Below are 15,227 nucleotides of genomic sequence, written 5' to 3'. Positions count from 1 at the left end.
CTAAGATTTGGGGACCCGAATGCCAATATAGCCGCAACCCATTATGATGTAGGCCATGGCTTGTAAATAAAGGTAAATGTAGTAGTGGTACTTCCCATAGGCAAGATCGTAGCAAGCACATCCAAAGAGGGCAAATCCCACGCAGAGCTCTAGTATAAGAATCCTGTCAAATGTGTCCATAAAGTATTTAGTTTATAGACATTTCTAAAATTTAGTGTTGTTATTAACATATGCATAACAAGAGATAAAATGGAGGACATTAACGGAACCCATGCTTGACCTATGACGTACCGTTCACCTATTTTAAACCAAGATTGAATTTGTTGTGTTGTTGCTTTGACCTTGGATACATCTCCATGTTTCTCGGTGACAACCCATTCGTTCACACTTTGGGTCTCAAAAAGTCCGATAAATGTGGTCTTAGCCCGGTGAAAGGACATGACATTCTCAAAGAGTGCCCAAAACCCTAACAAATAGAAAGACCTACATATGAAACATGAAGCAAGGACATTCATTGATTTCTAGTAAAATGGCTAGTCATGAATGATCAAAGAACTAAGACTTACCTAGGAGTTCCTACTGCATTTAGAAACGTGATGGCGGTTGGAATATATATAGTAAACCATCTTGGAATCTCGACTTCTGGTATCAATATGGTTGCAGGACAAACAACACAGTAGAGCGTGAACGCAGCAATATGAGCAACAACTTTTCTAATAAAGAAGAAACTGTACAAAATATATAATTTCTTCCACCATGTCACCGTCTAGAGAACGTACAAGTAAAAAAAGTAACATAAATCCATTAATAAAAATAAAGTAATTAAGAAAAATGGTAAATAAAATGATACCTCGTTCTTCATGATCTCAAAAACCATTTTTCTGAAAAGGTTAGCTGGACCACAAGCCCAACGATGTTGTTGGCGACGGTATGCTTTGAATACACTTGGTAGTTCATTTTGAACCTATGCATCAAAGTGAAAATATGAAAACATTCGAACTTCCTTTGTCACTAGGTTTTATAATTTAGAAAATTAAGGCACTTTACCATTAGTGAATCAATGTATTAAGAATTTCCATCCTTTAAGACTAGCTCGGACCGCCAAATCCATATCTTCTACTGTGGTGCGACCCTTCCATCCCCCAGCCTCTTCAAGTGCAGCCATTCGCCAAACCCCGGCACTCCCTAAGAAAACAGAAATATAGAACACCACTTTAATTTAATTTCCATTAAAAGAAGCAGGACTTGAATACACTTATTAATGTCTTAAGTCGCAAATTTACCACACTTAGCGTCTATAATCATGTGCAACATGGATACACAACAATCAATGATGAATTATGCAACAATTGATTAACTTAAAACCTAAAAAGCAACAAGCAAGTAGGAGTTTGGTTACCATTGAATCCAAAGAATGCGAAAGTAATCGAACCATACTCTTGCTCCACTTTGAAAAGGTAGTTAAGTGACATCTCTTCCAATCTTGTCATTAAGCAATCATTTGAGTTCGCTGCAACATTAGATCAGTTACACCCTAAAACAAATTAGTTTCTAATTCTTTGTATTATTAACCTTTATAGATTTTAACTTTCAATATATTGTTTGTTATCGATTAATGCCAAGGAAAGGCGTACTCAGGAGTCACACGTGACTGGCATGATTCCCGTGTCCTATGTTAAACGTTATATACAGAAAAAAAATGGAAAATTGCACCAACCAGCTTACTAGTCTAAAATCAAGAGCATCTGGGAGGACCGAAACACAAAGCTGTCATTCAAAACCATATTTCATTTTATTTTGTTGTTATAATTTTATTATTTTACACCCTCACCATCTTATCATCTTACCAAAATAGAATGACTATTTTAATCATTTTACTTCCATTTACAAACTATAAATAGAAAAATCATAACATAATACAAAACCCAATGAAGCTGTGATTAAAAATGCTTTAATCATTTCAAATCTCATTTAACGATTTTATTAATATTTGTGTATTGTATGTACTGTACACTTAATATACCATTACATACAATAAAACTTTTGGGTTCTTACAAATAATAGTCACTTTATATTAATATCTACCAACCAATACGCACTTTATATTAATATCTACATTCATGCATGCAAATAAAGATAAAATAAAACTAAAGTGAGTTTAAGGGGTACAAAAACTTTACCAAATTTCCAGCATCCTTGAACAAGATCAAGTTTAGCGTTATGATGAAGAAATGGAATAGTTCGAGTGAGAAAATCCAGTTCAGGTTGGAAATCAGCATCAAAGATGACCACATACTCACAGTTTTTTTGCATAATCATGCTTTAGCCCCTCGTTAAGCGCCCCGGCTTTGTACCCCTTTCGGTTATCCCTAGCTTGATAGCGTATGTTTACTCCTTTGCTTGTCCAATTTTCACACTCCATTTCCACCAAACCCTACCACAAAGATATAAAAAGTACTATAATATGAAACAATAATCCTGATTTAATTAAACCGTTGATATATGGTTTAATTTGAAGGGCAGTTTTGTCTTTTATTAATTAAAGTTTTAACTGAGGATGTATTTGATTTTGAGATTAACTAGGAGTTAGAGTCGTATATTTAATTGGAGTTTGAGATAAAATAGGATATGTGTTCTCCAAGTATTAACAGTCTATAAATAAGACAATTAGGTTTATTTTTGTAATTGCACTTTCAGTATTAACAAAACCTAAAAAGGACATCCACTTTGTTCACCAAAATTCCGTGTTCATTGTTCGATTATCAATTATCTTCCAATAATTGGTATCAAAGTTGTACAAAGCTCATATCAAGGTTCGAAGATAGCGATCGATTACAACAAGAGTTTGACTGTAGCAAGAAGGCAAATTGCCGGTCCAAGGAAGTTAGCAAAATGTTTGTTTTGGCGTGGAGTAGGGCACAACTAAGAAGGTTTAGGTATTTTATGGAAAAGAGGCAGGAACATATAGGGGGGTCTTCGAAGTCGATAAGTCATAGGGGGAAGCTTTGGTGTAAAAGAATTTTGCTTGTGATTGGCGGCTGGAATTTCAAAACACAGTAGCCGCAATATTGAACTAAAACAGGGATCATTATATTTTTATTCGGAGGCATCTGTGGTGAAGGAGGGCCGCAAGAGACAAGAAAGCAGAATCTTGGCAGGGAGCACTTGTTGGTTTGTTGACTATTTGGTTTAAGACTTTTTACGTTTTTTTTATTCATAATTATTGCACATGAATTTTATTATTCTCTATGAATTGTTTTCGTGTATTATTATTATTATTATTATTATTATTATTATTATTATGAGTAACTAAACCATTAGAACTACCTAGGTTTGGTTGATTGATGACGTGTTGACGATTGTTTCGGGTTGATTAACGAACGTATAATTGATTTTCTATTGTCAAGTTCATATTATTATGATTTTATTCTATGATTGCTATTGAGTTTGTTCATTATTATATTAATTAGACCCCGTGTGATTTTATCTTTACATGAATTAGTTTCGTGTTTTGTTTAGAATTGCATGCTAGACTGATTACTTGGTGTTTTTGGTCGTTTGTGGTAGACGTCACCATAAGGTCTGATTGGTTAGAGTTGTTCATCTCAATAGGTCTTCTCCTTTTAGTCGGACCAAGACATTAGGAGTTGGTTTATCTCTTTGGTTTGGTCGATTTAGTTAGCCGTTTCGAGACCTCGATCGGTTTTCTAGCCGTTGATTAGGTTAATTTGTAAGCCGAATTATTTAATCTTTAATATTGAATTACCCATTTTTCCCTAGGTTTGTTAGGATTACGAGCCTTAGAGGAATTTGTGATTTTGATACGGACCAAGTAATAAATCATTAGGGTACTTAGAAAATCAACCGTGCTTTACCTATCTTTCTAGACGTTTTTAGGGGTTTTTAGTAAAGCTGACCGTGGAGACCTATTTTCCCTTATTATTGTCTAGTTAGATTATCTTTAGAACCCGGTTTCTGTGTTCGTTGTCACCCGAGCGTTGTTGATAGTCGTTAAGATTCCTTACCTAGGTGGTTCCCCTTCATCATATTTGAGAGCTCCGTTAGTGCCGTTAGTGTCGTTAAGTTTTCCCGTTAGTTTCGTTAAGTCAAGTAAGTTAGTTAAATTAATTAAATAAAATTAAAAAAAAAAGATAATTAATTAAATATTGTTATTAGGCAGCACTTAGTTAGGGTTTAGTATCCGAACCACCTCGCGTGTCCTTGAGTTCGATATCCGGACTTCCTTAGCTCTTTGCCACACGCGACCGGTACACTTGCCGATTATGTGAACTAGGTTAGGTTGTTTGGTTTTAAAGCTTAGTTGCGAATCGCATTCTATTTATATATATATTTTCGCACATCAAAACCACACAAGAAGCAGGGTATATTCCTTATTTTGGAGATTTTGCAAGGTATCAGAGAATACATATTTTGTTTCTCTGGAGTTTTTCTTTTGTTGCTTGCAACAAAAGTAATATATATTTTGTATAGTTGCCAAAGTAAAAAATAGTTATTTTCTTGGATTGCAATTTGGATGAAACAAAGAAAGATATTATTTTATCGAAATCGAGTACCAATTTTTGTTTTTAAGTTTGATCATCGAGTCGTGACCAGTGATAAAGAAGGGAACTCAGGAACAGTAAAAGAAGGTGGTTTTGTGTTTCTAGCACGAAAGTTAACTTAAACTAACTATGCATCATGGTTGGTTATGGTGAAAGAAATTGTCTTGGGTGCGAACGGTTTGCAAGATGCGATTGATAAAGAAAAAGGGGCATAATTGAAGAAAGAAGAAAGAAGTTTATAGCCTTAGGTGTTATCTTCCATGCCCTACCAGAAGATGTGTTGCTTCCCTTTGCCAAGTATTCAGAATCGAAAGATGTCTATGAAGCACTAAGAGTTCATTATCTTGATGCAGAAAGAACTCCAAAAGCTCGTATTCAAATGCTAAGAATTGAGTTAGATGGATTGAAGATGGGAAGTGATATGGTCTAAAATATACAAATCATTATATAAATATTTTCTACACTTTTAAGTGTTTGTGAGCCAAGTTTTTATTGAATATTATTAATGTTTGGTTCACATATGAGTTTAATGGTTTCTAGAGACTATGAGCTAAAATGGAGCACTTTTGCTAAACCTGAAACCAATTAATGAATAGTTGAATAATTTATCTCATTATTATTATTATAATTCTAAAGTTAAAAGAAACAAAATAATAAAAAAGAAAAAAAGAATTAAAAATAACGTAATCATTTATTTAGTTAGAAAAGATTAATTCTTTTAATGTGATTATTTAAATTACAAATATGCACCAAGTCTGTCTTTCGTGTAGTTACAACAACAAAACAAAACGAAAAGAAAAGAGAAAGCATGGCATTAGTGGGCTCCACCGAATTAGAAAAATCAACTTGGATGGAAGAGGTATCGTTGGTCCATGAGAAATTGTTTTGTCAAGCCCAATACACAAATTAGGAAAGGAGTAAGACACAAGAAAAAGAAAAGGGTTTTAAAAAGGGACCGGGGACCCTTGGATTGGAGGGGGATTTTACGTCAGACAATTATCGGACGGCAGAAGTGGAGACGAACAAAAGAGAGGCTCACGCAAAGAAAGAAGAAAAGAGAAGGAGCAAGCCTTGGTTCAACCAAATAGCATCCGGGTTCAACACCTACTCATCCAAACGTCTTTATTATTCGGTTTGAATTTAATATTTTTTGTCATGAATTTATTATTTGAACCTATTTATCATCTTTTGTTCTTGAGTATGGTTGTTGGCTAAACCCTTAGACCGCCTAGGTTATGATGAACCTACTTTGATGTTTTGATTTGACTTGGGATTATTTATCGTTATGGTTTTTATGTTTTAGTAAAAGACTTGTTTATATTAAATTGATGCATATGGATGCTTAGGATTGTTTGATGAGTTTTGTTCCATAGTTTTCCTTGATTATTGTTTGTCATATGATAGGATTGCTATTAGGTCAATTACTTCGTGTTTTGATTATTTTATGGTTAATTTCATGATAAGATCATAGGAATAATATTGTCAAATAAACCTAAGTGTGATGCTAACCTAAAATCTGTAAAGTGCTAGGTTATTAATAGATCTTTATTATTTAATCTTGCTAGATTTAGTTCTTTGTAAGGAGTCCGTCTAGGGTTGATTATTTATTATTGTCTATTGAATCAATTAAATATTTTAAATTCCCTTTGATTTCCGCGCTGTAAGGTAGGATTTCATTATAAAGGAACTAGATCATAATTAATTAGGTGACCGTAAGGAAACTTGATTTTTAATACTGGTGTGCGTTAAAATTTATTAGAAACCCATAGGTGTCTTCTTGAGAAGGGTCAGGGGTCCTGTTGTCACACCCCGACCAAAGGCGGCGGAACATGCCGAGGTGTAACGATTGTCCATAAGCACATGACACTAATTAAAGTGACAGTATTTAATAAACTCATTTCATTTCACAACATCGAAAATGTCACATAACAATTATCCATAAAATAACCATAAACAAGATATTACAAAATATGGCAAATTGATATTGTTCATTTTTACTAATATCCTAAGGTCTTTGATGTCGTTTTCTTCACAATCATAAATCAACCAAGATGCAAACCTGTAACATTTCATAAAATAAAGTTTGTCAACACAAAGGTCGGTGAGCAATTCATAAGTTTAATCATATTAGTATATAATAAAGATAGCCACAAAACTTGCATACGAAACGATAAATAAAAGTGGTAATTTGGATAAATAGATATCGCTAAACACATTAGCGACACCTAGCTATAAGGGGATGCCAAATAGTCTAGGATTTTATAGTTATCGTTAATTGCATTACGTTAACGACACCTTGCTATAAGGGGATGCCAAATAGTCTAGGATTTTATAGTTCCACCAACCAAAAGCGATAAACACATAGGCATATAAGCATAGAACACCAAATCGAGCAATTATTTAGGTAAAGTATACAACTACGTTTGTGGTTTAAGATTCAAATATAAAGCATTTTGTTGAATAAGTATGAAATGTCACCCCCAAAATAAAAGATGGAAAATGGGGTATGAAGTACTCATCTTCAAGTAGTAAACTTGAAAGATGATAATTTGGAGATTTGTCGGAACGACGAGTTTAACGCACAATGCCTAAAAAGAAAAGAAGTCTTGAATTTTGAAAGGTTGTCTTGAAGGTCTTTAAACAAAATAAATGTTGAGAAATGTAAATAATTAAAGTTCAAGGTTTAAAATGTGACTATTTAAGAATTTATAATAATAACTCTTTAAAAATGTAAGTTTGCTCGAAACCGGGTTAAAGTATCTAACCTTAATATTTACTCAACCTATGTTAAGTAATAAGGTGGGTAAAATGCAAGAATGCAAATCCCTTTGGAATAAAGATACTAAAACGGGTTTTTTTTATCGAGTGTTCGGATTGTCGGTTTGGGTCTTGATAATTGGTCAAACCCAAAGTCAACTTTCCAAAATATTGAATGTTATGAGATAACTCAATAAAATTTAATAAGACTTAACCAAGTATGTAGTTCCATTGTTTTAGAACTAACAACGCACGTTAAGTGAGTGTTCGGTTTTGTCGGTCCAAACTTTGTTATGAGATCAAGTTGGATCCAACATTTCCAAGTACTTAAGAAAATATTTAAAAATCAATTTGTAACTATTTTTAAAGAAATATACAAGTCTTGATGGCTAAAAAAAACACACTTGTGTGTCTTAAGCGAGCAAGAATCGGTTTGGTTCGGTTTCCATCTCACAACAAGTTCATAGATGGTTTCCACATGTCCAAACACTAAAGAACTTGTATAATAATGTACAAATAAAAAAATACCAAAAGTTAACAATAAAATCTTTAAACAAAAGTTCGGTTTTTGGTTCGGATCGTGTTTCGGGTTAAGACCGAGGTAAGATTCTACAAACTCATAACCATAGAATTTGTAAAAATGATTTTAGAAACTTAGATCTAACACTAAGTATGTTTAAACAAACAAAACTAGTAACAAAGTTCGGTTTACGGTTTAGAGCTATTTACGGTTAAACCGAAGCATAGACTTTTAAAAACCCATAACCATGGAACTTGTAAACATGACCAACAAACTAAAATAAGCAAGATTAATATGTATGAACAAGTTATATAGATGTATATATATCAAGGACACGAAGTCCTCCATGAAGCCTTGCCTTATGGGGTCCGAAACCTCACCGACTGGAATCGGAGAAGTAACTACCAAAGGTAAACAAGGGGTGTATATTATATATATGTTGCACAACCATAAACAAGTATTAATAAGGCTACATAAACTAATTAAGATGAAAGACCAAAATCCTTCAAGAACACTTAAGAAGATAACCTTTAATCTTTGATGTTTGAGAGAGTTTTTTTTTTTTTTGGAGTTGTAGCAAGGGAAAATGAAGAGGAAAAGTGGTGTATATATAGGGTAATGTTGGTGGTCAAATATGGGTGTGAGACACAAGAGTTTTCATGCAAAATGGATCAAGACAAAAACACAAAACAACAAAAAAATAAATAAATAAATAAATAAATAAAAATAAAAATAGGATGTTTTCAAGACCCAACAAGTGTGAAACAATATTGTAACATAAATCCATCATTTTGATTATAACGTAAGCTTCGGTTTACAAATCGGGTCGGTTTACATAATAAACAAATACAAAAACGAATACAAACAAGACCCGAAATTGACGAATGTCACACCTGTTCGGGTTTTCTTTTAAGTGTCTATTTTACGATCCCAGTCCATAACTAAATATTTTCCCGGGTTAAGTCATAACTGAAATTTAGGGGATTCTAGCCTATGTAGTTTTCTCATCACCATCTTATTTATAACAAACTTTGTTTTCGTTTAAATTACTTATTTTCTTAATTAGTTTTTAATTATAGTATTAAATTAGTTTTTTTTAATAAAAACCCCCCAAATAAATAAAATTAATTAGTCGTGTTTTGTAGTCAAGTCTAATTAGCTAATAAACGTAATTTAGAGAGTCTCGTGGATTCGATATCAGGACTTACTTAGCTTTACTAGAGTCAATCGGTTCACTTGCCGGTTAGTAGTTTAGTCGAGTTTTAGAGAGTCTAGAGTATTACTTAGTGTTTATTTTTAGTTAATTTAGTTAATAAATATTAAACTACTTTCAGCACATCAGGAAGCCAGAAAGTATTGATGAATATGCAGCGAAGTTGGGTGGAGTACAGTCAAAGTACAAGAGCACGAGAGCAGTACTTGAAGAAGAGGTTTTGGTAAGAAAATTCTTGAACTCTATGACAGATAAATATTAGCCTATTGTTTTTTTGATGGAGCTACTCGCAGACATCGAAACCATCGCGTTTAAAGATGTGGTTGGACGTTAAGGGCATATGAAGAAAGAAACAAGTTCAAGAATGTGAATGGAAGTAAATCTCAAAGTCAGCTCTTGTTCACCCAAACCAAAAATAAAGTTAAAAACTACCAAGGATGTGGTAGAGGCCGTGAAAGATACAACGGATGAGGAAGAGAGAATCCAATATGGAATAGTGAATATGAGATTGAATGATGCATGGGGTGAAGACCGGAAAAAAACCCTAAAGAATGGCAAGACAGAAGGAAGTACATAATGTGCTACAAATGTGTCACACCCCGCCTTCAGGCCTAGGCATGTGACTCACAGTTGGTACCACTTTCTGTCAATTCATCAAAGTTTGCAGCGGAAAATGTCAATTTAAACATATTTACTTTCATAACATAGGGAATTAAATACTCTTGTTTGTTTTACAAAATTACTTGTTTAAAAAAAACAAGTTTAATATATATATGCCTCAATACAAAATTAGCTGAGCCACCAGCTGCATTCTATGCCTAGTGATCTTCTATCTTCACTGGCATATTCTTCTCTATACCTTACTCTTGGTTACCTGAAAACAGTTTGAAAATACGTCAGCTATATGCTGGTGAATACGCTGACTTAATAAAACATTTTCACAATTCGTAATGACACAACACCAATAGTGTTCAACGACTCAGTGGGTCTCAATCCCATCTCATCGGAACTAACATACGCACAAACCACATAATCAGACTTCACTCGCCCTAGAGACAGTCACTTGCCTCATGGTCAGTATGTCTGTAGTGTGCCCACTACAGTACATATATGTAAGGATCCAGACACATGTGTATTTTAGCCTGAGTGCTTAGTACTACCTTGTATCAAAACGTTTTTGAGGATTTGAACCAACCCTCATGCAAATATTTCCATAACTCTTTTACATATGGATAACAGTCCATAGTTTTAAAGAGTAAATATCTTTTCAAAAATACAGTACATAGACGTATTCATGTCATAAAACATTTCACACTATAAAAAGGTTTGGACGTATTCACCTTTTGTTGATTTCAAGATTTCTCACTAACAGATGTCTGATCTTTATCTCGAACCTATAGTACGAGAACAACATTCTATAAATAACTAGATCTATGATCTAGCTTTAGACCTTAAGTCTATTTGCATAACCTTTACCTTGATATTCATTTTATTTTATAAAACATTTATATACTACGTTTCTTTATACTGAAGAAACGTATATTTATTTCTTCATTCATAAGATATATCTTTATAATAAAGAATAATATTTTATTCATAACCTTGTCTTATGAAAACTTTATTTCACTTATTAACTGATCAAGGTATAGACTATACCCTCGACTAGGGTCTAAGCCATATATAATAAAATAATTGAGCAGAACCCCTACCTTGTATGGCTTATCTATGAAATGCTTAAACTTCACGTGGGTAGCGCTCCTACTTGCACGTACTTCTAGATAACGAGCGTATTGGAAATGACGGGATTTTGGCATGAAAACCGAGGTAAAGTGTGGGTGATGTGATGGAGACTTCATCCCTATGGCTGCCTATTTATAGCCTGAATCTGTGTATCTTCGCGTATCGCGAAGGTGCAATAGCCTAGGTGAGTCATCACGTAGGCTTGCCACGTGTCACCACGTGTCACTCTGGTCTGCCACGTGTCCTGTGACGTGTCCTGCATCTTCGCGTATCACGAAGTTGCCTTTCTTGTCATCTTCGTGTATCGCGAAGATGCTAAAATTTCATTTTCAATCCGTAGTCTTTGGTAGCTTGTCACATCTTGATCATAGCTCAAACATACTAAAGCGGCCCTTATGCGGCTCGCGGCGATGCAAGCGTGCAAAGTGCGCCATCAAAACGCCACATTACGCCCATCGCCCGAGTCCGAGTCCAAGTCTGTGTCCGGCACCCTCCGCTAGGACTAGTGGGAGTGGTTAGCCATACAAGAACATTACGATGGATAATTCCTTCCTTATAAAGTGCTTTCAATTCTCTCCCACTTTCTATGTGGGATGGAGTTTCCTTACTTATTCCCTTAGCATAAAAATGCTTTATTTTCTTTACCATACTTTTCCCATTACTTGTCTCATGAATATTTTTGTCCTTTAACTTTATAAACTTGTCAAATTTGAACCAAAATTTTGTGGATGTTACAAAATGTGATCAGACTGGGCATTACTCGAACGAATGTAAAGCACCTAGAAAATGGAAAGTATAAGTGAATTTGACAAAGACGAAAGATGATATTGATCCTGATTTGTACATGGCAGTTTGTCTAACAAAGAAAGTAAATCTGAATGAAGAAAGGTTTATCCCTGGTGTGTTCGAAAAGTATGAAAAGAATGAAGGAACATGATATTAGATAATGGCGCAAGTCATGACATATCAAGAAAGAAAGAGTTTTTCACTACCATGGATGAACGAGTTTCAGGTCAAGTGAAGTTTGGTGATGATCCAAGGTCAAAATCAAAGGAAATGGTGGATGTGGTAAGTAAGAATGTGTGAAAAGAAATCGTTTTATGATATTTTCTGTATGCCTAAGTTGAAGACCAATCTTCTTAGCTTGGGGCAGCTAGATGAAGAAGGATGTAAAATTGAAATAGCCAATGGGAAGCTGCCATGAAAAATGTGATCGCTTCAATCGAGCGAAACCAAGCCTGGAAGCTTATGATTTATCAAAAGGTAACAGCTCAGTCGGTTAAAATGGGTTTTCAAAGTCAAGCGTGATGCTAATGGGAATATAATAAACATAAGGCAAGATTGGTGGCGAAGGGATATGTTCAAATGTCAGGCATTGATTTTGAAGAAGTATTCGCCTCGGTGGCCTGACTGGAAACCATTACACTCTTAATTGCTTTAGTAGCCCGAGAAGAGTGGAGTATCCATCATATAGATGCGAAGATGCTTTTGTGCATAGAGTGCTAAAAGAAGTAGTGTACGTACAACATGAGGGGTTTATAGTACCCCGAAAAGAGGACAAGGTGTATTGATTAAGCTCATCGAGTTTGGAATGAATGACTCAATGCAACACTTAACCGATTGAAGTTCAAAAGATCTCCTAGTGAACAAGCCATTTACACGAGAACCAGACAAAACTCAGTAACCATAGTGGGAGTATATGTCGATGACTTAATAGTCACCGGGACAAATTTAGCAGCAACATATAAGTTTAACACTTAAATGAAACAAGAGTTTGAGATGAGTGATCTAGGACCATTATCCTACTATCTAGGTATCGAGGTGAACAACATAAAGATGGGATCTCGATAAAATAAAGCGGGTATGCTCAAAAGATTTTGGAGAATGCTGGAATGACAAACTGCAATCCTGCGAAAATCCTTATGGAGGCAAGACTTCATATCACCAAGGATGAAGACAGAGAGACGGTTGTCCCCACTGAATACCGGCAACTCATCGGGAGTCTTAGGTATCTCGTTCACATAAGACCAAATTTGTGCCACTCGGTCAGTGTGGCTAGTCGGTTTATGCAAGAACCAAAAAAAAGCCATATGCTTGTGGTGAAAGCTATGTGAACTATATAATCAATTACAGGTTAACATATGGCAGAAACGGGAAGAAAGAATTGACTACCTACACTGAAAGTAACCATGACACAGACTAGTGTGATGGCAGAAGTACAATCGGGATGCCGCTCTACTACATGAAAGCCATTGTATCTTGGTATTCACAAAAACATTGTAGGTTGCACTTTCTCGTGTGAATCTAAGTTTATGGCAGTCGTAGCTGCAGCTCAACATGCTTTATGGTTGAGAAGTCTGGTTGGCGAGTTAACGGGTCAAGAATCGAAAGAAGTGCTACTTCGAGTAGGTAATGTATCAGCTATCGCATTGTTGAAAAATCTTGTGTTTCACAAAAGGAGCAAGTACATAAGCATTCGTTTCCTTTTCACTCGAGAGTGTATTGAACAAGAAGTTAAAGTGGAACATATCTGTGGAAAGGCGCAGCGAGCTGATATCTTAAAAACGCCTTACCGAGAATAAAGTTGCCGAGATGAGAGAGTTGTTCGGAACAGTGGTCCTTGGAGGAGAAAATCAAGATTAAGAGGGTGAATAAAGTAATAATCCCGATTTAATTAAAGAGGTCGATGACTTAATTTGAAGGACATTTTTGTCTTTTATTAATTAAAGTTTTAATTGAGTATGTATATGATTTAGGATTAATTAGAAGCTGACTTGTAGATTTGACTGGAGTTTGAGATAAAATAGAATATAGTTTTTGAGGTATTAACAGCCTATATATAGCACAATTAGGTTTATTTTTATAATTGCACTTTCAGTTTTAACAAAACCAAAATAGAATTCCTCTTTACCCGTCAAAATTTTGAGTTCAATGTTTGATTATCAATTGTTCTTCTAACATAATATACTTGTACTATTTTCTTTCCCAAAATAAAATGAGTAAACTAAAATGTAATTTAATTTATTAACCTTAATTAATGGATCAGTTGAATCATCAAGTACTTGAATCACAATACGATCAGAGGGCCACGAAAGCCCACATGCTGCTCCAATGGACAGCTGATAAACCTGTTTAAACAAATAGTTAAAAAAACACTAAAAACCAAAACAAAAACAGAGCAATTATGAACCAAAAAAAAAAACCTCTTTTTCATTGAACATGGGACCTTGAACAAGAACAAGTGGATAAACAGAGTTACCCAGCTCAGCATCATCTTCAAATGGTTCCCATTTGTAACGCTGCTCGGGTTTTTAACGAACAATTTGCTAAATGCAACCACAATAGCCATGTAAACCATTTCTGTGAACAACATGACCGCCAACACCAGATTAATATACATAAAAATTGTCAAACATGGCACCACGAAATACACCTTCATTTGACCCCAAATCAGCATAATTTGCTCCCCGATATTATCCGGTACTGCACCATCAAAATACTCCGATAGAAATGCAATCACCTTAAGCTTAAGCTTCTCCATTTACTCTGTTTTTTGGTTGTTTACAAAACAGAGTATGCTTTGCTTTCTGTTTTGGGGTTGGAATTTGATTTTAAAAAACAGCCAAAAATGTGTAGTTTGAGGCTAAAATATTTCATTTTGAAACTTTAGGACATTTCTATGTTAAAGGAATGTGGAAAGTCTCTGTTTTTGTAAAAGGAAACAAAGAAAGAAAAAACAGATATAGAAACTGAACAAGGAGGAAGTTTGAGGGCCGCAGGAGTGGAAGGAAAGGGAAAAGGACAATGGCTATGAAGATATAAATTATTTTTCTAATGCTGGAAGAATGGTACCCTTTTTTTTGAACGGCCAGCAAACATAGAATGCCTAGATACTTCGTACGGGGTGACCTAATGGCTAAAGGCCACCACTAGCTGGCCCAACCCAGCCGTACGGAGCCCTTAAGCGCCTCCAAGTTATCTCCAGTTCTGAGGAAAACCCACCTGCCCAAAGGCCCACTTGTGGTAAAACCCGGATGCCCTCAAGATCGAACTGGAGATCACAAAGATGTCAGTCGTCCTTCATTGAGCCACTCATGTCCTCTCAAAGTGTTGTAAGTGAGAATTAAACTTGGGTCTCTGTTGAGAAACCCAAATTCCCTACCACTACATCACATTTGAAAGGACCGGAAGAATGGTACCTAGCCGGCTAGCTTCATATCAATTACATTTTAGGGAAAATTCCAATATGTCCATTTTCATCACAAACTTTTGTGCATAAGTTTTTTTGTAATTCCTAAAATGTCCTTCATTTATAAGATTGGGTCCTTTCTTATTTGTGGCTCTGGTAACCTTTTTTCATACCCACTTAAAACATAGCAGCTGTCATGATACCAAAGGTTGTACTCTTAGGTTAGGTATATCAGGGTTATAAACT

At 35.0% G+C, this 15,227-nt stretch overlaps 1 pseudogene across 1 annotated transcript; it reads right to left on the bottom strand.

The window, feature by feature from the left end:
* Positions 1-14,346, bottom strand: LOC143582502 (glucomannan 4-beta-mannosyltransferase 9-like; annotated as a pseudogene). The gene is made up of 9 exons (XR_013143984.1): positions 13,996-14,346; positions 13,822-13,920; positions 2,181-2,434; positions 1,400-1,510; positions 1,048-1,185; positions 851-964; positions 567-766; positions 292-483; positions 1-163 (listed from the first exon to the last, which is right to left on the bottom strand). The product of XR_013143984.1 is annotated as a glucomannan 4-beta-mannosyltransferase 9-like (transcript).
* Positions 14,347-15,227: the final 881 nt, after the last annotated feature.

Source organism: Bidens hawaiensis, unplaced genomic scaffold, assembly GCF_021521415.1.
Source record: "Bidens hawaiensis isolate Kalapana, Puna unplaced genomic scaffold, B.hawaiensis_p1.1 tig00031771_1, whole genome shotgun sequence".
NCBI lineage: Eukaryota > Viridiplantae > Streptophyta > Magnoliopsida > Asterales > Asteraceae > Bidens > Bidens hawaiensis.
The sequence above is the reverse complement of the archived record's forward strand: the minus strand, read 5'-3'. Positions and strand labels throughout refer to the sequence as shown.